This window comes from Urocitellus parryii, chromosome 2 (genome assembly GCF_045843805.1).
Source record: "Urocitellus parryii isolate mUroPar1 chromosome 2, mUroPar1.hap1, whole genome shotgun sequence".
NCBI classification, from domain to species: domain Eukaryota; kingdom Metazoa; phylum Chordata; class Mammalia; order Rodentia; family Sciuridae; genus Urocitellus; species Urocitellus parryii.
Genome location: NC_135532.1, coordinates 8,002,614 through 8,030,038, shown reverse-complemented (window position 1 = coordinate 8,030,038; position 27,425 = coordinate 8,002,614).

The window sequence follows — 27,425 nt, the reverse complement described above, 5'->3', positions numbered from 1 at the left end:
GTATCCCGAGGTGACAAGATGGCCTGGAGGATCCTGCCACCTTCAAGTAAGATGTCATTGAAATGCATTAGGTGTTTGACAGGGTCATTAAAATATTTCAAAATAAGTCCTAACTCTTAAGGGATTTTTCAATGTCTGATTAAACAAATGCTGAACACAAGTTTTCAGTTGAGCTGCATTTCACACTATCTTTCATAAAAAGAGGGATGGGATTGGCATTAAGGGGCAGAACGTGTCTGCGTTCTCTGTCCTTCTGTGGTCTTCCTGTCCTCGCACAGATGCAGCTCACAATGCAGTCTCAGATTTTGATGTGCTCATTTTTTCCCCACATAGCACGAAGCATGCATTTTCAACAAGCCCTATTTGAAGTGACTGGCGTGTTGGGAATCACTTCCTGTGATAAGGCATTTTGTTATTATAAATGAATGAATGAATATGAAAAGTGGCTAAGAAGGGAAACTTATGAAGCTGCAACACAACCTGTGCACAGACCCTGGGGACAATGACATATGCATCGGATGCAGCAGATGGTAGACATGAAATTGAACTGGGGATCAAGATTAATAGGTGTGAGTCTAATCTCTGAATTGCTCCAATACTGAAAGGCAGCACAGTGACTCAATGGAATTCGTGGAGTTTTTTAATAGACTGTGCAGAGCATTAGTGGTCCCCCAGTGCTTCCCCAGGATCAGGACTTGAGACAGAGATGGAGGCTCTGGAGGGGAGAGTGGAGATGGAGGCTCGGAGGGGAGAGCAGAGACGCCACTTTTCAACATAATCTATGCAGATTAGGGGTATGGAATTGGACTTAAAAAAAAAAAAGAACCTGAAGCTTAAATCCATGACTTTAGAGTAATAGTGGATTAGAGAGGAAGGTTTGTAGACAATGCATGAACTTTAGAAATTAAATGTAGGCTACCTTTCTTATTTATTTATTTTTATTACTTCCACTGCTTTCTACTGTGACCAATTTATACTTTGGAGACAATTTATCCCCAACAGGATTGAAGCACAGAACAAATTGTGTCTTTCAATGCGCAAGGATGGTCATGCTAACTCTGCTTCTGTTCAGTTTGGTTTACATGATGCTTGATGGAGACTACATCAGACCATAATCTGCGAGGAGTCAGGCAGGCTGGAGACACAGGAAAGAGCCACAGTTTGAGTTCAAAGCCAAAGGAAGTCTGTAGTCAAAACTGGAAGAATTCTCTGATATTCTGAAAAAATCAGAATTATTAAGAAATTCCTCAACTAATTGGATGAGGCCTTCAAAATTAAGGTAACCTGCTTTACTCAAAGTCTACTGATTGAAATGCAAACCTTCTCTGAAAGAATATCTTCACAGAAACAGTGTTTGACCAATACCTGAGTACCATAGCTTAGCATCGTTGACAAAATTAACTATTACAGTGGGCAATAGAGGGTTGTTATAGCAGCTGCATCAGGGACCTAAAGTCCTCCAATATATTTTCTACTTTGCATATAGCTTGTGGCTTTCTTCTTCCTGCTTGCCTCATTGTCACGAGATGGCTCCTAAAGCTCATGCAACACTGCTGTGCTTCCAGGTAGGAAGAGTAGTAAAAACAAAACAAGTTCCTTCAGTTGAACGTGACCTTGGTTTTCAGGCAGTTTCCTTGATATCATCCTCACAAGGCACATGGCTTGTTATTGACCGTATCTCTTTCACAGGGCAACATCCATCTGTACAATAAGCTGGAAAACAATTTTCAGTAGGCATAGTGTGACTATTAACAAAACTAATTCTATTAGCTCAAAAGAAGGAGAAAACGTACATCAATGGGCAACCAGCAGCCTCTGCCACTGCATCTGACTTTCAGTGAGCACTATGTGCCAGAGGGTGTGCTGATTGCTTCGTATATCATCTCAAGTACTGTTCGCAACAACCATGGAAAATAGCAACCGTCATAATCAGCATAGGCTTAAAATTTGTGGTACCTGGGCTCAGGTCAAACACCTATCAACAGGCACACCTGAAACTGACCTCACAGGCTTGGGACCACCCCACTGTGTCTTACTGCCATCTTTTCTTTGGGGCCAACTGATAGGTCACTCTTGTCCTTTGTGGTTTGGAGTACTTGGGGACACACCTTCTTTATTCTTCACCTCCAAACCACAGGCTCAGAAATCCCTCCACAACGTCTGATCGCATACTCAAACTGGGCACTGTGCTTCACGAAGTCAGTGACATTAAATTAAACCTCCTCTGTTCATTGTGTCAAATTATCTCACATGAAAAAAGAAATTGTCTACATCTGCTATTTCTGCAATATTTTATCGTAACAAACGAATTGTTTGAAATACAGGGTTTTTTTTTTGTTTGTTTGTTTGTTTGTTTGATAATGCCAGGAGCTGTCACTGCCTGGGCGTCATCTTCCATGCCATGATGACAGCCAGCCCGACCTTGGTTCTTACATGTGTAAAATCTTGCTCCCCCCCGAATGTCTCGAGACACTGAAAAATATCAATGGCTCTGCTTTATTCTGTAGCTTTCTTGAGATAAAGTAAACAGGTAAAGATCATACATGTGTATGTGTGCACACACACAGGTGTAAAATCAGTTGCACCACATGATGTTTGATGTTTTATGTATTGGGAAGCTAATGCCAAGGTGGTGCTCATTAACATGGCCACCACCTCCCAGTGACTTTTCTATCTGTGGTAGGAACACTGAAGGTGCACATCCTTACCTAAACCTCATGGCTACTGTCTGTGCTCCTGCTCTCCAGCACCTACCCGTCTTCATCACAAAGTCACCAGCTACAGCCACTCTTAGTTTTCTTCTTGGCTTCCGTCTTCAGCAGAACCAAGCCTCTCAGCCCCCCACCCCAGTGTCCTCTCTGCCAAACTGTGCTAGCCTGACGTCCAGTTGGAATGGCCTTCCTACTGGGCCTCAACTCCTTGTTCCCAGAAGCCCACTGGGAAGTTCCTCCATCCAGCCCACAAGACTGGTTTCCTGCTCTTTTTAAACGGGTCACAGGTTGTACTATTTTAATCCAACTCGCTGCAGATCTGGTTTTCCTATGGGCTGACGTTGTGGACTCGGGATTGGGTATTCTTCCGTTAGCCCTGCTGGTCATTCTTTAACCTTGCTGCTTTCCTGACTCCAGAGTCCAGCAGCTCGTGCCACCAATGGAAAGTGGATGCCACTCAGGACAGTCGTAGCGGCCAATAGGTTTGGCCTCTGAAAGCCCAGAGCCCAGAGCCTCCAGGGGACACTCAGAGAAGTCCCCTTTGTCCTGTCCCGGAGGATTCTGTGGTCATACTTCATTAACCTCTAAAATCATGCCACAAAGAGGCTGGGCCATCTGTCTCTGTCTCATGTGCCCTAAGGTACCTTACTCCTTCACCGACTCTCCCTGTCCTCAGTGCAGTGGGCCCTTGCTCCCAGAAGGTCAGCAGGAGCTCTGCACTTTGCTGCTCAGCATACCAGCTACTCCACCTTCTCCACACAGGGCCACCCAGTGGCCCTCACCCCCTTCTGGTCTCAGTGGTGGAAAGATGGCTGGTGGCTCGCACCTGAGATGCTGATCCTGCCACAGGTTCAAGGAGAAGCACACAGAACCCATGCTTCCAAGGAGACCTGCACTCCTAATAGGCCCAGAGGACTCGTCTGCAACTCTGCTCCTGGACTTCTGAGCTTACCACGTGGGATTGAAACTGGGACGAGTAGGAGACGAGGATTCTGCCCAGAACTTTCCTCCTTTGTCTTAGTTTTACATCCTTTGTTGTTGTTGTTGTTGTTGTTGTTGTTGTTGTGTGTGTGTGTGTGTGTGTGTGTGAGAGAGAGAGAGAGAGAGAGAGAGAGAGAGAGAGAGAGAGAGAGAGAATCCAACAACAACCTCCTCAAGGTGCAGGGAGAATTTCCAGGTTGCCCACAGCAGAACTCTACCAGCTGCACGGGAAGGGACAGAGAGAGACAGGAAGAGACCCCGCAGGCAGGCAAAGCAGCTCTGCGTGGGCCAGGAGCAACACTGGCTCTGAGCCCTGCGTGGCTCCTTACCTTAGGAACCTGGTCTCACCGTGGGTGTGTGCTGTCACCTTGGACCCGCACATGTCACTCTGTGCTCAGGATGGGAACATGTGTTGTGGGGGAGGGGAGGGTAGTGGCTAATGCGATTCTCCTGCCTCCGTGGATGGTCACCTGTCCTGGGTCAAGGAATGTTTAAGGATTAAATACAGCTTTGTTTTAATGCCCAGAAATGCCTTTCTTTATCCCAACAGCATGTAAAACTTTGATTTTAGGGAGCCCATCAGTCTGAGAGGCTGCGACTTAGACCTCTGGAGTTCCCGCTGGTGGAGGGGGATACCACTAGCAGTAAGCCGCGGCAGCTCTCGGATCCTAGTGTCCTCTCCGTCTAGAAGGCAGGCTGGCTACAGAAGCAAAGCGCTGGCTGTGTCTGTGGCTGCTGATTCGGCCCCTGTGACCTGTTTCTTTCCACGGCACGAGGACAGCAAGTTGCGGCCCGTGTAGCCCTTGCAGCACTGTCATGGGTGTGTAAGAGGGGTTCTGAGACTGCTCGTGTCACAGGAAGATGGCCCGGTGTCACTTAGACTGCTGCTCTCTCACCTCCATATCAAGAGCCTTCGCATTGGGAGACTCATTCCCCCAAGCCAGCAGAGCACTGAGGATGTGACCTGTGAGGTCCCTTCCAAGGAGCCAGTATGCAGCCAACTTGAACAAGGGGCAGGGCTGGGGCTCTTGCCTGGCACGTGCAAGGCCCTGGGCTCCTCCATCCTCAGCACCACATAGAAATGAATTAATAAAGTAAAGGTGTTGTGTCCATCTACAACATGTATATGAAAACCTAAATGAGCTAAGAGGAAAAGTGATTCACTCCCTTAATTCTTCATCCTGTGGTCTCTGAAGTGGTCCTAGAAAAACACCTATTTATGGACACACATCAAACAGGCATATGGAACTCTCGACCCCGCGAGGTTCTTACCACTCCAAGGAGATGCAGTGGTGCTGGTGAGATGGGTACCAGTGATTTTCCCATCTGTGTATCTGGAGGTGTTTTCTGCCCCTGGGTGCACAGGAATTTAAGATGAGTAGATGTTGCTGAAACGGTGTTAGTGAGTGAATGTCCTCTCTGTAGTGCTGCCTTCCTTTAAAAAGTGCTGTAGGTGTAAAGAGTCTCTGTCTCCAAGGTAAGTGTGCAGATCAACAGACTTTTGGGTGGTGGGGCTCAGGGGAGGGGTGGTCCTGGATTTAACCAGCCTGTCTTTGAATCTCAATTTCCCAACTTGCCGTCTGCACTAATCAAACTCACTAACCCTCTCTTCTCGCTTCTTATGCAGTGAGAAAACCTGTTTCTGACTGTTGGGAGGATTAAATGAGATAATGCCAGTAAATAAATAGCACCATGCCTGGCTTAGTAAATGGGAAATGCAGAGCGGTAATAACATTTGCCCTTCAAGTATTTCAATCCCATTTTTTGGTGCACACACATGCTAACATAGCTTCTTTTGCTTGGAGGGATTACTGCTAACGTAATTGATGAAATACTTTCCCATTTTAAGAGGTGGACTGTCTTTTTTGTCAAAAATACAGGTGGGAGGGAACTTCAGCCTCTGTAAGGGGCTGCACATGGGGAGGGCTGAGCTGGGCTGGAGATGTCTCTAGGTCTGGTCCTGGGCTGTGGTGGGGACTTGCTCCTACAGTGCCTTGGAATCCCAGGGTGGGACTGTGGGGGGAGGGTCAGAGGCACAAGCTGACTTGTGTGAGTGTGTGTGTGTGTGAATGTGTGTGAGTGTGTGAGTGTGTGTGGTTTGGGAAAGAGTTAATTAGTTTCCCCAATCCTTTGGGGACAATAGGTGGAATATGAAATAGATATGGACCACACAGGTGCTAGAAGGCAGCCTCCCGTGGTTGTGGCACAGCACACGTGCTTTCCAAATTCTCTGATGAAGGTGCTCAGGACCCTGCTGGAATCCAGTTAACCGTGTTAGTCATGTCGATATTCAGGACTGGCTTCATGAGCCCCGTGGTTCAGGGTACCTAAGTCGCCTTTGACAAATGAAACTGGCCCCCACGCAGGGCCCCCTTCTGTGTGCCACATGTGCATTCCGGCTCAGAATATGCTCCAACAGGACAAGCCCAGAGCACTAGTAACGCTGAGAACTTAATGGATATTAATGCTAAAAACTGGACAGTTTGGCAAAGAAGTTTTAAGGTGAGCTTTTGCATTTCCTGCTATAACACAGAGCACGGGTGGGGAGTTCTTTGCCTTGTGATTAGAAGAATGAAATCTAAGAATATTCAGGTGAGAACAAAGGAACAGGATTTATTAAAGTAATAGAAAGAAAGTAGAGCTCCCAAAATGGGGGGGGGCATCCCAAGAGAGGGGTGCCAAGAGGTGTCTGCTGTCCAGGGGTTTATATGGGCTTGATCTGTCCCGGTAGGTGATAAGGGGATGTAGGACTCAGAAAGGGGCAGATCAACGCTATTTTGTTGTCTTCAACAAATGTGGGGAGAGTAGTTTTCAAGACTTCATTAGCATAAGGTGCGATGAGGGTTTTTCTGTGCAAGAGGAAGTGCTTTAGGGAAGGTTTTGCGGCTGGCCCTTGCCAGGGTAGGAGCTGTTGAGGCTGAAGCCATGGAGGGATGTGTCAGGATGCACTCCAGACTGATGCCTCCTTCCAGAATGGCCTGATGCTCTCCTCCAGCCTCCTTCCCTTCTCAGAGGTCCTCATCCTGCCTGCCTGTGGGTGGTCCACCTGCCTGTCCCATTCCCTTTGTAAGCACCAATATGCTAATTAGCATGCTAATTAGAATCATGATAGACACTGGGGTGGCCCTTGCTAGGGCTAGAGGTGGGGGTTGCTAAAGAGGATCATAGGCCACCTCAACTCAGACAGACCACATTCTATTTTTCACCAGGTAAGTAGTAACTATGAGAACAGAACGCAGTGTGTTTTGTTCTCAGAAGGGACACAGCACAGTGACTGGAGCATGAATGTCCGAGCTGGACAGCTAGGGTTCAAATCCCAGCTCTCATAGCTGGAGTAATCCCTTAATATCTCTCTCTCTCTCTCTCTCTCGTCTGCTCATTGGTGAAATGAAGATGGAAACACCTCAAACTCATGGCGTAGCTTTGGGAAACCGAGTGAAATGAAGTTGATGAAGCACTTAGAAGAGCCTGGCACCCACTGAGTGCTAAGGACGCCATGGTTTTTACACACAGAGAGAAATTACCTGGAGAGAAACCTTTGTGTAAACTGCCAATTGCTTCAGCACGTACTTTCCTTTTGTTTAGTCTTGTCAGACATACTCGAAACATCACTGAATTTTACAATTATCTATTTTATTCCACCTCAAGTGAGAAAAAACGTGAACATAAAGGAAAAAAGCAAAGTGAATTCTAGTTGTGTCTTGGAGAAATGGTGGAACGATGGCATGTTTGGGACAGGCTAGAGCGGATCTGCACTCCCGGGTGGGTTCGAGCCACTGTGTTTCCAGGAGCAGAGGCTACCAGGGACAAGGGCTGGACAGCATTATTTTTATATGAGAAAGGTGAGCAATTTGAAGGCGATAAAAGTGATGTTGTTTCGGCACAAACTCCCAATGTGTGGCAAAGCCGAGACTTGAACACACGTGTCCTTGCTCTGAAATTCGCTCTGTGGATAAGTTTGACCTTGCAGCATCATGTCAAGCAATTATCTGCACAGGTCGTCAACGGGAAGCTTGTGGCAGACAAAATAGGTCCCTCGGGACTCAGAAATCTGGGATGTCTTCCCTTCTATTCTCCTCACATCCGCCTCCCCACCCCGTGTAACAATAATTTTCCGCAGCTGGTCATGAAAATTCAGTCCTAGAGTTTACAATGTATATTTGATTCTAGGCACACGGGTTTTGTTTCATAGCAAAATTTTATAATAGGGTAATTGGAGCTTAGATTATAAACCGCTGTTTGTCACATTTAATTGGTAGTTTGGCTGCTTCCACTTTGTGTGGGTGTGCGAGTGACGCTATGGTACCCCTGGGTGCTCTGAATGCTCCCAGAAGCTGCGGAAAGATGGGGCTAGTGAGAGCTATTTTCAGAGGTCCTGAAATGATTTCAACAGGAAGACATCCGAGGCCTCCAGTATGGAAGAAATGTCTGAAGTACCCTTCACCCACTGACTGACTGCACAGGAGACAGGAGCTGCGTGCATGGGTTTTCACATGTTAGCGCTCAACATATACCCAGGTGACCCAGTGGACGGGGCTTTGTTTTCCCTAGCATTCCTAATTTTTCTTGAAAACAGGGACTTGGTGAGCAGAGAGGATTTGCAGTGCTGAATTTCCTCTTCTCCACACTTTTCCTGTTCATAATCCATGACCTTAGGGATTAGACCTCTTGTGTGCTGAGACCTGGTGTCTGGACTCTACCCGTTGTGTTTGTACTGAGCTCATGTGTCCAACTGTCCGCCTGATGACTTTCCTTGGAAATTTGAGTTCACCACCAAAGCAGAGCAGATGATCCCACACCAGCTCTTAGGGCCTTTCCATTCCCAGGATTCTTCATTTCAGCAAAAGATAATGCCGCTCACTGAGTTACTCAAGCCAAAACCACATGAAGCATCCATCAGACTTCCCTTTCTTAAAGCAAACACAGAGGTGCTAATCATTCATTAGCAAACACCATCAAGTAACCTTCCCAATATACCAGAAATCCATTCTCCTCTAGCCGTTTCTCTGTTCCTACCAGAATCCAAGCCGTCACCAGCCAACCTCAGAGTCTTACCTGGATTACTTCACCATACCTGGTTAGCCTCTGTGCCTCTATTCCATCACCCAACATTCAGTTCTCCACGCAGCAGAGGGAATGACTCAAGCTTCGTCAACATTAAATAAAAGGCCATAGGTACTGACCCACCTGCATTTCTGATCATGGATCAGTAGAATGGTGCAAATTATTAGGTAGAGCTTCCCAACTGGCAGGCAGAATTCTCCTGGAATGAGACTTCTCCTGTATGGAGAAGTTGATTGAGATCATGATGTTTTAAAAAATTGAATTCAAAGGAGAAAATCTATTTGTGAGTGTTCATCACACATCAACCCCAGGGCAGTGGTTACCATAAGCACAATTCACAGGGCCTGGCTCCACTTTCCAGTCCACTGTCACGTTAGGAGGTAACAAACAACTGGAACCAAGAATTGTAGGGCCACGGACCCCCCTGGAGAATCTCTACTTTCTATGAAGCTGAAATGCCACACAGGCTCCACTGTCCTCCATTCCTCAAGGGAAGAAACACTCTGGCAGAGATCAAGGCCACACAGAGCTCGCTAATCCAGAGAGGCCACAGTTGATCCTTTTGTGAAGGGGATGAGCTTCATGTCTGGACCCAGCAGATGCAAAAGCGCTTCTTCAAGCTCATGGAGCTGGTGTGGAGAAAGGAAACTGGAACCTATTGCAGCTTTTGAGGAGCTTTGCAAAGTGCAGATTGGAGCAGGGGTTAAGATGAGAGCCAGTGGGAAAGAAGCCGTTCCCGACTCTCCCTCCATTCAGCTTCCAGTGGAAAGGAGCCATCCTAAATTCTTCATGCAATCCAGTCTCCAAATCCAAACAGGGGACCAGAGAGGCTCTGGGTAAAGAATGGGGTTGGGGTACTCAGATTAGGGATTTTATGTGGTGCCATAACTCAGGGCCGTTTATTTTTCTTTTCTTGTGTTAAACTTGATGTGTGTTTTCTAAATATTGTATTCAAGCACGGAGTTTTAAAAGGAGGTGGAGGGGCAACTATACCTAGCATCTGCAGTGAGGTTTCAGCATCACGTCACCTTAATCAGACCCGCACCTGATGGATCTCCGTTCTCTCTGTCAACAGAACAGGATGGATGGCGGGGAAGAGAACATCTGACTATCAGAGTGAACAAAATTATAGGAAAGCGGAAAATGGACTTCATTGCGGCATGTCCAAAAAATATGGGTTCTATTGCAGTATTTATCACCCAGGCGATATGATTCCAAAAGCACGCTGATATGCTCTGATCAGTTAAGTGTGCTGAGCCATTCTTCATCAGATTAAAAATGAAGGAATAAAAAAAACAGTCTGACACCTTGTTCTCCAGGATTATAGTCTTTTATCAAAGGCTAGCAGGCTGTGTTCCATTATCTAACAGGCTGGACTTTCCCCAATCCATTGCCTTTGGAGGGCAGAAAGACAAAATTCAAATTTCAAATGCAGCCAGGGAATGAATAAAGAGTGGAGATGACTCATCCCGGAGCAGGATGACTGCTGGAGTGTTACCGTAAAGCAACCCCTGTTCAAGCTGTCAACACAAATATCTCAGGCTGCTAGGAAGCGACCGGAGGAGAAGAGGACTGTAAATGAATGTGGAGTTCTTAATCTTTCAACCAGTGATAAAAAAGGAGAGAGAATACTTTTGTGAGGGAGAAGGAGACTTCTTATGTATTTAAATTTGTAGGGCTGATTTAATTTTCATCTGTAAATTGAAATAGGAGATTTCATGAATGACTGACTGTCTTTGGCCCACACCTGGTCAGACTGCTGCGGACTAGTTCTATACCAGAGCTGTACCCAGGTTGATCATGGTAATCTGTTTGCTCAGAGAGAAGTCTTGAGTGTGTGTGCAGTTTTACTTATTCGGGACTTTTTTTTTTTTTTAATGTTGAGTCTTCTAAATATTAACCCTGTGGAAACAGAAACACCAGAATAGTTCTAGAATATTTTATAGAGCCTACGGTTTAACCATGCTTCAGCTAAAAACAAGTTGAACAACGAGGTGAACATTGACAGTTGAGAACCTCCTGCTATTGATCAGGAAGGGCTGGGTTAGTGGGTTTTGTCTTTAAACAATAGTAACTGAGGTCTTAAGAGATGTAAATGAGTTGACCCCATAAGATGGAGGTGGATATGTTTATTGTGATGAAAGTGTGTTCTTATAAAAAATTCCTAGAAGAGCAAGTTTAAGTATCCAATATATTGATAAACTTTTGTATACAAGGCACAGATGCATCAGCCAATTTTGTGTTTAAAGAAAGAGGTTCCGGGCTGTGAAATGAGTCTTTATGTCACCCTCAAATTCATATTTTGAAGCCCTGACCCCTTATATGATGGTATTTGGAGATGGGGCTCTGGAAGGTAATTAGGGCTATATGAGGTCAGGAAGCCCCAGTGGGGGAGGTAGAGCCTTTATGGAAAGTCACCAGCGAACTCGCTGTCCCTCTCACAGTGTGCACCGACTGAGGAGGAGAGAAGGGCTGACTGTCTGCATGCCAGGAACCAGGAAGCCCAAGCCAGCCCTTCCCCAAACCCAACCAGCACTCCAGCACCGGGAGAAATGCATGCCTGTTGTTTGAGCCACCCAGTCTGGGCACAGTGTCAGCGTAGCCCAGGGTGATGATTAGGCTCCCAGCCTAACGAGGTGTTGCCCAAAGACAGTCACTCATGAAATCTCCTATTTCAACTTACAGAGGAAAATTAAATCAGCCCTACAAATTTAAATACATAAGAAGTCTCCTTCTCCCTCACAAAAGTATTCTCTTTCCTTTTTTATAACTGGTTGAAAGATTAAGAACTCCACATTTATTTATTCAAGTAACACAATAATTTTGAAAAGCAGCTTTGGGGTCATTTACTGTCTAACACGGAATATTCACGTACACTGACAGCTGCCTCCCGGAAGGCTTGAGGTCTCAAGTGTGAAGGCAGCCTCCACACCCAGGTTTCACCCGTGGGGTTCCCCAGATCTCATGCCAGAGTTGGCCCTGTGTTTGGTTTTTCCTGTTTACAGTACTTGCAATTTTTTTTTTTTAAATATATCAACAATGTGTTCTTCCTAGTTCACGCAGAAGCTCTGGTATTAAGAAGCAAACAAATGCTTTGAGGAAACAGAAGGTCTTCCACCAGCGTGTGACTTCAGGACAGCCACATGGGACAAAGCTAAGTGCCAGTCTTTGCCAGGTGCTGGGTTGGGGTTGTCCTGTCCACACACTCTGATGTCATTTTCCTTGACTGTGGATGTCCAACTTCAAGTCGTGTAGTATACTTGCAGGCTGTACCTCTCACAACACCCCCAGAAATGTCAAACTGAGCTTCTTTGTCACCCTTGCTTGTGGGACATGTGTGAGTAATATGAACACTTTATAGAGTAATTATTTTCCCAAGAAGCAATCCCTGATACATTTCAGAATGTGTTTATTTTTGCATCATTTTAATGCCCTTCAAGATTTTGTGAATTTTTAACCAAGGTATTGTATGCTTGAATAGTTTTACTTTCCTGATAATTTTATGGCCTCTGCTTCTGTTTTGAGTGGATTTTTTTTCTACCACATTTTTTTTTTAGTTGTTATTACTGGTGATTTCTACTATTTTGCAATGTAAGTCTGATCTAGTGAACCTGATTCTCTAATTAACTTATTCTTTGAGTATTGATGAAGACAATCGTATCTGTTAGTAGTTATTTTGTCACATAATTTCAAGCTTCTTATACTTTTAAAATTATACCATTGGTCAGGGGGTAAGCTCTCCTGCAGAATAACAGTGATATTACCAGACATTCTAGCTGTTCTCCTGAATGTAAAAGAATGCACCCAAACTGTCACAATTTACATTCATTTTAGCCAATACCATTATCAGGTTAATGACTGTCACGTCTTGTTCTATTCAGCTAAGTGTTTTTATAGCGAATATTTTAATTTTATAAAACATTTGCATAAATTAAGCAGATGACTTTTTCCTTTCTATCTATTAATGGCATACATTATGTTATTCAAATTTCTAGAGTGAAACAACACTCTAATTTTAGGTTATGACTAGTAGGTTAGGCAGTATTTTTTAAAAATGCACTGCTGAATTTAATGTAGCTAGTTTTAGTTCCAGCTTTTGCTCCTCTTCGTGTGAAAGCCTGTGACATAAGATGGGTAATCTTCCACTTTTTTTCATTTTTAAGAAGTTCTTGCATAAGACTGCTATCCCTGTGCCCTTGAACATTTGGAATCACGTGTAGAACACTGCAACAATTTCTCTGGAGAAACTCCTTTACTAGTGAATTTCTTTACTTTGATTTTGACTCCCACAGCTTTTTGTTCTGCTTTATTTACGAGTTCTTGGGTTAAGGTTTTTCTAGTTCAGGCAGCTGTCTAGCTCCTTGCACATTTAATTTAGATTCACATGGGCATTGAAAAAAGTGTTCCTGGTATTCTCAGATAATCTTACTTTTATCTCAGGTCATAATCATTTTTTAAAATTTCTTACTATTTTTTCCCCTTCTTTGTCTATTTTACTTGACTTTCTTTTGTTAAGTTGCTTTCTTGGTTTTGTTGATGGTTTCTAGGACGTTTTTATGTCTTAGAATGTTTTTATGTTTGACTACATGTTTGACTTCATGTTTTATTATTATGTTTTTCCACTATGATTTTTTTCTTTCCCTTCAATCTTTCTCTTCAATACTTCATTATTTCTTTTTGTAAAATACAATCACTTAAAGCTATAATTTTCATTTAAGTCTAGTTTTACCTGTATGTGACCCCAATATATCTGTATCTAGATTTATATTGCTTTATTATGATTTCATTCTAAGTATTTCATAGTTTCATGATATTATTCTTTGACCTATACATTATTAAGGATGATTTTGGTGTTAGTTGTTTATAAATACTTGGGGATTTTAAGTGTCTCATTTATTTTCTATCAAATAGTTTATACATGCTCAAAAGATTGAGAATGCTGCAATGTGAATTTTCTGTTCTTCTGTCCAACTAGCTACATCTTCTACCTAGGTGTATCCATTATTTTTGTATGTCTTTCCAGATGCTCTGTATGCACCTCCAAATACTATATCTGAATTTTATTTTCCAACAACTACAACAAAAGAAATGTGATGTAATACATGTTCTCCATAAAGCTTTATATTCCTTGTTACAATGCATTTATTATTACTTACTGAACTTGCCCACATTGGTAGCATGTAGGTTGTTCTATATAACATAAACTAACTGTTACCAATGGCCTTCCACATACAACATTAAACAAAGCTGTAGAATTAAATGCCCAAGAGAATGATTGCCTAATCACAAGGAATGCCCACGTACACTTGGATTGTTATTGCCAGATACCTTTCATAGTGATTATGAAAAGGTATATTCTCAGTAACACTGTCAGCTTTAAGAACATTTTGTATTTTCTTACCTGTGAATGGTGCTTTGTTCTTCAGTGCAATGTATATACTTTTTATTTTCCTTTTCATTAACAAGAGTATTTATTTTATTGAGGAGATTTTGCTATTGCTTATCCTGTGATATGAAAAAAATATTTTCCCAAATTAACCAAAGTCCTTGACCTTGTGAAATCTTACGTTAAGAATCTTAAATCTATATGTATTGAAATTTTCCAGTGCTTTAGTATATGTTGTCTGTGTTTTATTCCACACTTTGAAATGCTGACTAGTTTTGCTGACTATGAAATTGTAAAATAGAATCTACCTCTCATGTTTTCTTTTATAATTTTCCATCCCAACCATGTTTCCACCTTTGACTCATCTGGACTCATTTTAATGGAAGACGTGAAGTAAATTTCCAAAGTGTTATTTTTCCGTCAAATGACTATCTGCATTCCTATTCACTGAATTGGACACGTTTCCCAGTGTTGAGAATCGTCACCCTCATTGCATCAGGAACACTGCCCTTTCTCTCAGCCCTTCAGACCCTATCCAAAATACAACTCTGCCTTCTTCCTCCCTCTGCCCAGGTTTTCAAACACAGCCTCACTCGATTCACCTCTAGACAAGAAAAATAAGAGGCCTCTAGATAAAAACTCTTGCTTATCTTCCCTGTGATGGGCACATACCTTTCATTCCTTCCTCTCAATCTAGAGAAAAGCAGGGAATGATGAATTGCTTTATCTAATTGTTCTGTCACAGATGGAATAGATATAGCAATAAACACAAGTGGAATAATTATACTTGAAACTGCTCCTCATAAAAATTGTTATTGTGTAAATCATTGGGGTTATAATTTTCTGTAAAGTAAGATGGTTGAAATCTTATAATGATATTGAGTCAGATAAAATGGTAATATCTCCCTTCTTTCCCTCATGAAATCAAGCCATGAATTTTAGCCTGTGAATGGCTGTATAAGGCTTAGCAGCCCATGGAGAAAAGGCCAGAAATCTATAGATCCAGGACTAGCTGATGTTTTAGTTTGGTCCAAAGGCAAGAAAAAGATGATGCAGTTATGCAGGAAGGATTCCATTCTGTTCAGGAAATGGTTAACCTTTGCTCTGGTTGGGCCTGTAACTAATCAATTAAAACCCACCCACATTGAAAATCAATCTCCCTTACTCCATCTACGGATTCAAATGTTAATCCTACCCAGAAACACCCTGTGCACACAGGGGGAGAAATGGTGAAATATCTGGGCACTCCATGGCCCAGTCGAGGGGACACATGAAAGTAGTCAACAAGATCTCTATTAGAACTTACCACAGTTTGCATCCAGAGGAGGGTAGAGAACAGGCCTCTGGAGCTATACATTCTTGGTAGCAAGCATTATATTCAAATTCTGATAAGCTTCAGAGAAGGCTCTATTAGTGAACAGATCAGTTAACATTGATAAAACTATACTTGTCCAGTTAATGATAATAAATATTTTGGCAAGAATTTCAACTCTCTTTTAATGGGAAATATAAGTGAATTCTACTAATTGGAAATATATTAGACTATGATTTTAATTAATGGATCAGAGTCTTTAGAATATATAACTTGGCTCACTTCCCTGATAAAGCTAGCTTTTAAATCTCTAAAATAATAGTTATTCAACCATAATCAAATGACAAAGTATCCAGAAATCATCTAAGAGAAATATTACAATGCATGTGTGTGCATATATATATTTACTTATATCCCAAATCATAAATTTTTACATGTCTTATAAATTCCATACATTTTATTTTATATATTTATAAAATGTATATACAGTTTAATATGTAAGAATATATGTAATATGATAAATATATAGCATAATATGTAACATAATGTATATTTTAGTTTAAATGCTTGTTTTAGTTCAAATATTTCTTTAGTTCAAATGTAAAAAAATTATAATACTTCTAGTGATTAAATAATTCCTACTGATTTGTGTTTTAGTAAATTCTATAGTTAATCTGGTGTCTTTGGGTTTATATTTTTTTTCCCAGATGAAAACTCTCAGAAGTAAAATTATATGAAGTTCCAGGGGATAGTCCTTTTAGAGTATCTGCAGACAAATCCTTGGATTTCTGGAGGGTGACTATGGAATTAGAGCTGGCCACGGGCAGGCTGCTTCCTTTTGAACACCATCTTGTTCATTTCTTTCTTTCTGTGGGTATTCAGCTTAGGGTCAGTAATGTTAAGCATGAACAATCTGACAGGTGACATCTATGTTCAGACAGTGTCAGAGCTGATCCGTCATGCAATCAGAAGTGACACAAAGTTGACTGACAGGGATCCCTTAAGTTGTGTAAAAGTGTGCTACCAAGAAGAAGTTGGGGATTTTTTTTTCTTTTAATGTGTAACATGGGGCTAAGTCCTTTGCTGTAAACTTTTGTTGCCGTGTTGGGAAATTAGTTTGGTCTTAAGTTTTCCTTCGGTGAATAATAAAATTGTCCTTGGAGACTTGATTCATAGACAAATTCTCTTTAGGAAAACATGACTTGAATTTGAAACACTTGTAAAACCATTGCTCATTGGCACTACTGGTTTTCTCTCCCTCCTCTTAATTATCCTAAGGTCACAAATGTAGTTAAGATCACATAGATAGGCTGCCCGGTGGCTCCCTGAATTCAGTCTCAGTGTCTGTGAAGCTTGAGCTTCTTGTGTCCTGGTTGGGGGTCTCTGGGCTGTTCTCTTCCTACTCTGTTCTCTCAACCTTAGTAGTCCCTGTCTGGTCTCTAACAACAATCTTCAAAATGCATTTTCCATGGAAGACTTGTATGTTAGCTCAGCGTTCCTGTGCTAAAAGTCACATGCACATAGAAGTATTGTCATAAAGCATGTCCCTTTTACCCTTTGTTTTTACAGTAGGAGAAAGTGCCAAAGTAAGGAGATGACCAGAAGGTGATGCCTAGAGTGAGTAAGATTTTATTGAGCTTCCTCAAAAAAGAGATTTTCAACTTACACATGTGTGGGAGACAGCAGAATGTCAAAGAAAAGATTTCAAACAACCTCTCTAAAGTTAAAGAATAAAAGAAAAATGTAATACTTTGCAGAAAAAAAATACTTTCATATATTCTGAGCAAATTTTGTATTGATTATATGATTTTGGTATAACTTATTGACTGTCTTTTCCCCAAATGACCAGCATAAAAACCTGTTCATTAAGAAAATCAGGGTCACTAGATTATGGAGTAAGAAGAAAACAGCAACAGAAAGAATGGTTATCTTGTGCAGATTCTCCACTCTTAGTCTAAAAATCCTCAACAGAAAGGCTCACAATACTTCATGACTTTGTTTTTGTTCAATATTTGAGATATTTTCTTTATTGGAATTTTCCCAAAAAAAAGAAAAATCTGCACCTGTAGTAAAAATATTCCTTTCATGTACAAACAACTTGGTATGCTTTAAACATTTTTTCATATGCCAAATGTCATTGTGTTTTTATTAAAATCGTCTCTTGGGATGGGTGGTAGACATTTTTAAAGGCTGGATGCAGATGAGCTCCAGGGTCTTGCAGTAGGACATGGAGACTACTTTCTGGAAACCGTTCACTGTCCTCTGGATATGCCTAGCTACTTCGAACACATAACTATAAAGGCAAGTCCAGGGAAAAATGAGATCTCCATTTTTGTTTCTCTTTTTAAACTAGTGATTATCTTTATATCTGAGATGCCTTCATAAACAGTCTAGACAAGTCTGGATATGAAGAAAAATAATTAGATTTCTTACTTGTCACCTGAGCTGTCTAGCTACGACCTTGCGGGATGGGTCATGGGAAAGATTTGGCCTGGAGCCCTGCAGTGCTGTTTTAATGGGGGCCTTCTCCAAAAAAAAGTCTTAGTTCAGAGCATTTCAAATATCTGAGAGAAAGAATTGGTTTATTTTTTATATTTCAACAAATCCTGGAGCTAGACTTCTGTAAAATGTAATAAAAATAAATTAATAGAAAACAATGAAAAAAATCACATACAAAACACCAACTCACAATTTTAGAAAGTTAAGACTTTCAACATATCTAGAATTATCAGAGTTCTTCTAAAACTTTCAAAATGCTTGTTTCAATTACTGTATTTATCTCATCAAAGATATAAACAGTTCAGAAAATAGCCCTGGTGCCTGGCCACTACTTGGGCAGCACATTCTCAAGTCATGGGCATCTCTACTACTTAGATGCTGATGTATTTGAAGAGGGCCAGGAAGTTCTTCCCAGAGCTAACCGTTTGGTGAAGGAGAGAAAACCCCTCTCTGTTGACCATGGTTATTCGCAGGAACTTTCCTTACACAGATGCACTCCTTCCTCTTGGAACCTTATCCCTGAATCATTTAGGACACTAATTATTTCCTATTTTAAATTGTTGGCATTTCGGGGTTGTTTTATTTCTGTTGCTATAATCTAAGCTTCTTTAAGAGAAGGTTTCTATTTAACTTGCATTTCTGCTCCTCACTCTCCAGTTTAGCTCAGATTAGTCATCAATCACTCACTAATTATTGATCAATGAATATTGCCTGACTCAATGAATGCACTCATCCTCATGAATATAATAAGGTAATACAAACATATTAGAGTTAAAATCAAATTACTGATAATCAAATATAGTCCATTTATTCTTAATTTGTAAAAGACTTAAACTAGAGATAAAATAATCAGAAGTACCTGCTATTATGGGTTGCACTATGTCCTCTGAAAAGATATGTTGACCTCCTAACCCTCCTAGATGAGGAGTGGACTGATTTGGAAATGGGGTCCCTGCAGATGTCATCAAGTTAAGATGTGGTCAGGAGGTGGGCCCTAATGCAGTCTGCCTGGTGTCATATGAAATGAAGGGAGACAGCACAAAGGGAAGAGGGCCAGGAGGAGAGAGCCGAGACAGGACTATGCACTGCCAGCCAGCTCTTGCCTGGGGTTAGAGAAGCTGCAAGAGGTCCATCTTGATTGTGGGCTTCTTGCCTCCTGAAGCAGGAGGGAGTCAATTCTTGTTGTTGTAAGTAACCGAGTTTGTGGCGGTTTGCTATGATGGTCCTAGAAAACAGTCCACAAAGGAAACTGAAAAAATTAGAATGGAGAATTCTAAGAGGAAATTCATAAAAGCCCTAGAAACAAAAAATATTCAGCATTCAGCCTGGGCCCGAGCTGCAGGCCAGTGGCTTGCTGCTTCTGTGCCTAAACAGAAGGTGAAGTACAGCCTCTATATTAAGGGTCCAGTGTTAAAAGCCAGAAAAATTTATATAGACTAGAGAAGAAAAGACCTGGTAGATAACTGACCTGGCTCCCACTGCCTGGTGTGACAGAGGCCCTGCTCCATCCAAGGAGAACCCGGACAATCACTGGGGTACTGCAGATTTTTTCAGTGTGTCTTATGCTTATTTGAATTATATATTTTTTTCCTGAACATCACTAATTATTTCCTGTAAGAATGGTAACACATTTTTCAAGATCCATCTAATTGCCAAGAGTTTCACTCTAACTAATTTCTCTCCAGTGATTTATTGTTCGTGTTATTCTGAGATGAGAAAATATTGTTATTTTCCCATTTTCAGCATCTGAGTCAAAATGCACTTAAAATAACACATATGCAACCACATTCAAGGAGTCCTCATCAGCTTAGAACTTGAATACATGTAGGTCAATCTTGTATTGATTCAAACAGTTTAAATGCTAGGTGTCTATTACACTAAGTGCAGAACAATGCATTAAATATTTATAGAATTAAGTATATGAAATCTGTGATATAGAAGAATATGATATGTTTGGAATGTAAAGAAGAGAATTCCTGAAGATGGTAGTTAGTGTATATTAATTCTTAATTCTATATTTATTTATTCATAATTCACTAAGTGGAAAAAACTCTTCAATCCATAATAAAAACTATAAAAAAATTAAGAGAAATTGAAGTTGAAAAAAAATGAACAAGTCACAATGGATGAGCAGGTTTAAAACAAAGTAATAAAAGAAAAGCAAGCTATTAAAAATATCAATGCCCTTAAAAGTGAAAAGGGGACCTTACACCTGAACTCTGGAGCACAGCTTTTAAATGCTATTCTACCTATAAAAGAAAAAGCAGTTGTCTGCAGTATTTTTAAAGGTCAAAGATATATTCAGAACTAGGTCAGGAGTAACCAGAGTGGCAGGGTGACACGCTGGCTTGTGAAAGGTGACTCTGCACCTCTGTGGCCTTGCAGGTCGCCCTTGATGATGGGTAAGGAACCCAGCAGCAATGGCTGTGGGCAGGTGGGGCTGTGGCCCTGACGGTGGCACCCACATGCAGGGATGTAGCAGAAGGTTTGAGCAAATCCAGGAAAATATTTATAGCCTCCCAGAGTTAAGTGAGTATGACAAATCAAATGGCTAAATAGGGGGAAATCCTCGGGGATAAAACAGAAGGGTTAAACCTAAGCTTTTAGCATACAATTATTTTCCCTTTGTTAGAAAGTATTTAATCAGAACAATCAATTCGTAGCTTTTCAATAATGTTGAAAATAGAAGTGAAGAGCAAAGCCAAAGAAGATAACTGAAAAAAGCAATGACATAAAAAGACACTAGTTTATTTAGTACTGGCCAGTGGAGGACGCACCTTTATGAGCATCGTGTGGATGTTGTTCATTCATTTGATCTACAGCTTTCCTCCTGAGACGGGTTCACTTCAGCCAGGAGGAAACTGAGGCTCTGTCAGGTCAACTCGTCTGAGAATGCAGGACTGGCTAGAGGTACAGACCCAGGATCCCGGCAGCCTCTCCAGTCCTACAGCCACTCTTTGTCATCTAATGATCCGGACACTCTGACAGTTGTGTATGTTTAATTCCATAGCTTTTCAGAGCCTCCATTTAGTTTCATATAAAGTATTTCAGCTTGATACAGAGAATTGTTTTTCATGATATCTTTACAGTTCCACTTAAACATGGAAAGGTAGAAATACAAGGTGTGCTTCTGTGATATTAATTAAGAACTAGGAAAACCTCTTAGTAAGCAGAAGGCCTTATTCCTTTTTGCTTAATAGGAGTTTTTTTTTTTTTTCCTTATTTCTAGGCAAAAAAAAAAAAAATACCCCTATTTAACTGCATGATGCATGTGTACTGAAGGAAATACTATTGATTTAATGATCACTCACAGATTCCAAGTCAAATATGTAAGTGGAACAGCAAGAATGTTTTATTGAACATTCTAGAATAAGTGTATAGTATCCTAGTGGGACAATGCCCACTGAAAGACTACATTGACACTGGACTTGTCCTCCTCTCAGATCCACTATTCACAGTATGGACTAAAGGATCTTTTTACACAGGAGTTTGCATTTATATTTTTAAAGCCCAAGATAAGTCCTAAGCCTGTGGAAATACAGATTTTGTGGGTAATTGCTATTACTAGACACTGCAGCTGTATTTAATGGATCCTGTAGAGGCAACTGTGAGTTAGAGCGTGAGCCCCAAAGATGCGACAAATATGGTTTTACTTGTACAATCCAAGGGCCTTGTATATTGACCTCATCAAAATGGATTAGTAAATATTTGCATAAGACATGGAGAATTATGAAGATGGTCCAAAATCAGAATGGTTTAGGTAGAATAGATTAAGTTCTGAATATAACATCTGTGAAGCCCATTTAGTATTGATTTTAAAATGAAAACATAACCTGAAGTTTAAAATTAGCTGGTTTGGCTAAAGCTAAATGCCAAGGGTAGATCACATGTGTACCAATGCTCTCCTCTGATAACAAACTGGCTCTGCTATTGCTGCTGGGCTGGTTGTTGTTTCTAGGCTTTTCCAGTGAACAGAAGTCGGGAATATTTCAAAGAAATGCACATAATATTTTATATTGACATTTCTAAATCAAACTTGAAAGTACAGAATTTTTACTTAACTTCTGAACTTATATTTATGCAATTTCTTTACTGAAAATATTAAGCAAGCTATTATTTGATCTCACTTATCATCCATTTATGCATACATCATCTTATGAATTCAAAATATCAATAACAAAATAAAATAAAAATGGTAATGTTTCTATGTGTTGTTGCTTGTGGGACATCTCTCACCAGGTATATATGCAGACTTTATTTACTATGTTCTAAAGTTGTTTAGTTGATTAGGCCAAAGTTTCTAGAAAGAGACTAAATTCACATCATTGAAATTTACCATCTTTAATTATTGAAAAGAAATTTGATGATCTAATGAACAGATCTTTGGTTGTAAATAGTATCAATTGTATAACTACAGTGTATATTGCCTTAAATAATGAAGTTTAACTAATTTGTATTTCCTAATCTGTATTGTGGACAGGGGGTGTGGCCATGCCACAGCAGAGGCAAATCACACAGGGCAACCCTGGGGATCTCCTAGTCCCTCTGGGCATCCACAGTTCTTTCTCTCCATCCTAGTACTTCTTCTTTTGTCAAAATATACATATAATATTCAATCATCCCTCTTTTACCTGGAGTTGGCAGGAGAAAGAGATTTGTAGAAAGGTGTGATTGTATTTCCATGGACAAACCCAAGCACCCACCAATTTTCTCCAATCACTGGGCACATTCCACTAAATTGTGTCATTGGGTACACATCTACCCTCCAGTACAATAATGGTGCATTGATTTGTTTGCATCAGGAGAGATTTTGAAATCTCAGAGTTTGCACTGCGATTTAACTTAACACAATAAGGCAGATGTAGGTGTCTTTACTGTCTAGAGAGTCTTGGGACATGTGTGAGAACAGTGGATATGGAGAGAGACTCGGAAGAGGGAGCAGTTCTAGAAGGCCGCAGGGCTAGAGCATGAAGGGGGCACTCAGGCAGACAGGCAGAGTGGTGATGCCCTCCTGCATGCCTCCCTTGGCCGGGGCACCCTTGGAAATTTCCTTCTCCTAGGGGCAAGGCTTTAGTAATTGGTGCAGGGATATTCTAAGTGCTGGTAGAGGCTAAAGCCAGGGAGAAAGGGAGCAGTCAGAACAGGAGAGGACAACATGGAGCTGGGAGCCTGGCAACCTGGAGTCCACACCCAAGCCTGGCCACTGAAGGACCCTCGTCACACAACAGTATGTAGAAGGTCTTACAAAATATGTTTTAGAAAGGAAGAAAGGGAGAAAGAGGAGGTCAGAAGGTGTAAGGAAGCAAAGGAAGGGAGACTGCAAATTCTATTACCATTCTGCCTCCTTCATCAAGCAAAACGTGTCCCTTTTCTTCATTTCAGCATAAAATTGAATTTTTGAGTTCTCTTTGACCTTGAAGTTGTCTTGAGGTCTGATGCCAGTCACTCCTGTGGAACCGCCACTTCTTTTAGTTCCACATGAATTCTAGGGTTAACAGGTTCCAAAAGCCAGGAGGATGCATTTTGTGTTTTTTCTGATGGTAACAGGAGGTGCTAGGTCTGGCCCAGCTCACAGCCAGTCCAAGGTAGGCTCCAGTCTCTGAGCTGCAGGGGATCCTCTCAACACCCCTGCTTCAGTTTGGAGCCTTCAGGAAAGCTGTGTCCAGGGAGGGACTTGTGGGCTCCCTTCCTGCTGCTCCAAACCCATGTCCACTGGTTCCTCTTCCCCCACGTGGCAACTCCTCCTATTATATTTCTTCCCTGTTGTAAACAAGTCCAATTTGTTCTTTCATTGGGCCCAGACCTCGAGACAGGAACAGTTTTTCTCTCTGAAAAATTCTCCCTAGTGACTTTTAAAAATACTCCCAACCTCTCACCTCCCTAAAAGGGGACAGGAGAGCACTAGCACTAACGGGGAGATGGTCAGGATGGTCCCACAGCAGGTCAAGGAATGTGGGTTTGTGTAGGGATGAGTGGAGCATGGCCCTACATCCATGAACAGAAAGGCAAACTGGCCTCTTCTTAGAAACTACACTTTCATGAAAGGCAGAACTGAACTGAACAAACAAAAGTGTCATGAAAGGCCAAGGGGTGGGAGGTGGTCAGTCTCCCAGGAAGAGCATGTTTCGTTGGTGTAGGTTGGTGGGTGCAGGGTGAAAATGAAAAGCAAAGCTTGTGAGTGGGTTGGCCATGCATTGAGTTCTCTACAGCTGTGCCTCTGTGAGGCTCCCTCCGCACTCCCCACGGGAAAGCCCAGGTGTCATCAGTCACTTGGCTGGGGATGCAGGTGGGGATGGGACACAGAGCAAGGAGGTGGGTGCTAGGGGCGTGGGGCTTCTGACAGGGTGGGCCTGTGTGAGCACTTGATAGAACCCAGGAGGTGGAGAGAGGCCACTGCGGCCCCTCTCTGGTTTTCACTGTAACAGTGATGGATACTTTGCTGCCAGGACAGACCCACCTTGACCAGCAGCACCACACCTGAGCACTCGTCTTGAGTTGTGTTTTCCGCCTTAAGTAGCCAGAGCCAGCAAGCAGCCCACCTGCCGACTGGAAGCCAGTTCTGGAGGCTGCAGGGTGCTTCTTGACAGGAGCTGGCAGAGATGTAGCAGGGGCGACCCCAGGTGCACCCTTGGTCAGGATGGGCTTTTCTGTCACCCTGCAGTCCCTCACTTCGTTCTGTCATTTGGAGGATGTCCAAGGCAAGGTCATTAGTGAGCCCTGTGGTTATCTGTCAGGGGAGCATTCCAGACAAAGGGAAGGACAAAGACAGCCTCCTCCCACATGGGGAACCCCATCCTGCAGAGAAGTGTGCCAGCCAATGGACAGTTACTGCAGCAGCAGAGGGAGTGAGGGCCAGACCGGGAAATCTCCTTGATGGGTCTGCAAAAACGAGCCCAGAGTAATCAGCAGAAAGTTCTAGAAAACATTTATTTGTTAGAAAATCTTGTGTCATGAGAAGAAGTTATGGCATCAGAATATTAGAATTACCTGAGTTCCCCAGAAGCACCTGTACCCCCTTGACATGTCAATCAACGTTGTAGCCTGTGCTCCTGAGCCTTCTCACCTTGTCATCTGTTTTTCCCAAATTATACTCTTTGTCTGTTTCTCTTACTAAAGTATCTTTTCCAATTTCTCTCATTGATCGCTTAGAAATCAAGCAGTGTGTAGAACTTTTTCTCCTTCACTTTTCTAAATTATGTGACTCTGGCAGAGAGGATGAGAGAAAAGAAAAAGAGAGAAAGGAACTGAGTAAACTTTCCTTTACTTACATGTTATAAAGTAGTAAATATATATCAACTAGGAGAAAAGAGATAAATTTACTTTATGAGATTCTTCAAACAGATATGTTTGTGCTCCAAGGAAGAACTGCAAATCTAAATTATCATAACAAGAGTTTCTACTTTAGCATCTACAGTGTACTTTAAAGAATAAATTCACTGAAGTATGATATACTTATAAAAAATACTTACATAAAGTTATTTAGTAATCATTCATACCCTCAGAACCCTTTCCAAAGAAATGATATAGCATCTGCTACATATTTATGCACAAATATAAAGTTTCTTAATATCCTTGGACTCTGAGTGACTGCCTAGCAAATAATATGGACCACTTGGATATCTATTCAAAGCTCTGGAAAAGAAAGAGGAAATTGGATGGAATAGATAATAAAAGAGATGTACAAGGAGCTGTTGAATAAATGAAAGAAGAAATGCTTGCTAACAATTCTTGTTGCAAAGCTCAACTGATCCGTCACTCCTGTTCAATTCCCCTAGCAAGCCTTCCTCATCACACTGTGGCTCTCCTCACTACTGCTACATTGAAATATTTCTGCGAATTTTAAGCAACAAACCCCAGCTCATCTCCTTCCCTGTCATAGACTGTTGCAGATTAAGAAGTCTGCATTTTAACTGTCCGGCGACTCATAAATGGTGTTGGTGAAGCTAAATAATTTCAGTACTTGCTCTAAAATTTTAGGATACTGTGTGTTCTATTTTCTTTGTAGCACCCAATGCATAAGCCCTTGTATTGCCACCATAGGCAATCGTATCTTTTTCTTACTAGATTTTCTAAATTTGTAAGTGCATAACTAATATTAAAGTGTTTTGGCAAGAAGTTATTGGTACCAAATACCCAGGACTTAGAAAAAACAAGAACACCTCCTAAAGGGAATGTACATTCCAAAGAAGACCACAGAGAAGATACAGAAGTAAATGTAGAAATGAACGAGATTATTTGAGATAATGGTAGGTTGTAAAAAGACAACGACCTGGGAAATTTGAAGGGGTGAAGTTAGGATTTCTACCTGGGGCAGAAGCAACAGTCTGAGCTGGATGAAATCTGTTTTATTTTATTTTATTTTATTTTCCAAAGCAAAAGATAGTTTTCCTTTACTTTAGAACTAAGATCTGAGGACACTGAATTCTGTAAACATGGTGAATCTAGAATAGAATGGCTCCCGTAAGCCAACCCTTTTCAACTCAACAGTTGCACGGTGGCACTGAACCCTGGCCTGTGTGTCTCCATTTGGTTTTGGCACTCTGAATATGGACGTCCACACATCTGTTCATGTCTCATTCATCTTGTAGAAGTGGAAAAAATGCACATTTCCTTTAAGAGTGTGATGTCCATCTTAGTGAAGCAGAAGGTATTTGGATCTTAGTTTTTCACTGGATGACAAAGGGAATTCCCTTAACATATCTGGGCTTGTAGATGATACAATGAGAGCAATGAATGCTACCTTCCAGTTACTGTGTTAAAGTAAAGGAAGATGTGGACGGCAGTGGTTACTTTAGCCTACAGGAACCGCTTCATCCAAATACAAATATGCTGTGCATAGAATTAAACCCTCTCTTCATATACACCACGTGCTTTATTTTGAGGAGTTTAATCTCACTTCTCATATTGCAGTTTCTTCTGTATTCGTAACATAGATAGACTTGCTCTAATTCGATTGAAGATGTGTAGTATCTAAGTCAATCAATGTAAAGGAGTTTAAAATGTACAGTGCTATAAAATCAGCATTTTGAAAATGAAAGGAAATAGATTTACTCTATTTTTAAAGATTTTTTTCACATTTTTAAATGTGAGGTAATTTGATGAGGATTAGAATGTTTTCACTTTTTATTAATTTTTCTGTTCATTTATTTGCATCCATTGATTCCTTCTCCGAGAAGCATTTGCTTGTATTACTATGAGCCAGGGTTGACACACATGCCCTATACACAATTCAATATTTTTATATTCTACCACTAATATAAATTCCGCAGACTTTTACTGATGGAGTAAACTTTTAACTGGCTGTTTCTTCCAATTGTCACAAATTTTTCATGGCACATTTTTGGAAAGGCTACAACAATGGAATTCAAGCTGACTATCATAATTTCTTATAATATATCAAGGGAACTCTATTTAATATTTATCCTTGGAATGTTATTTTTTGAAACATAATTCTAAATGAGGCAAGATTTAA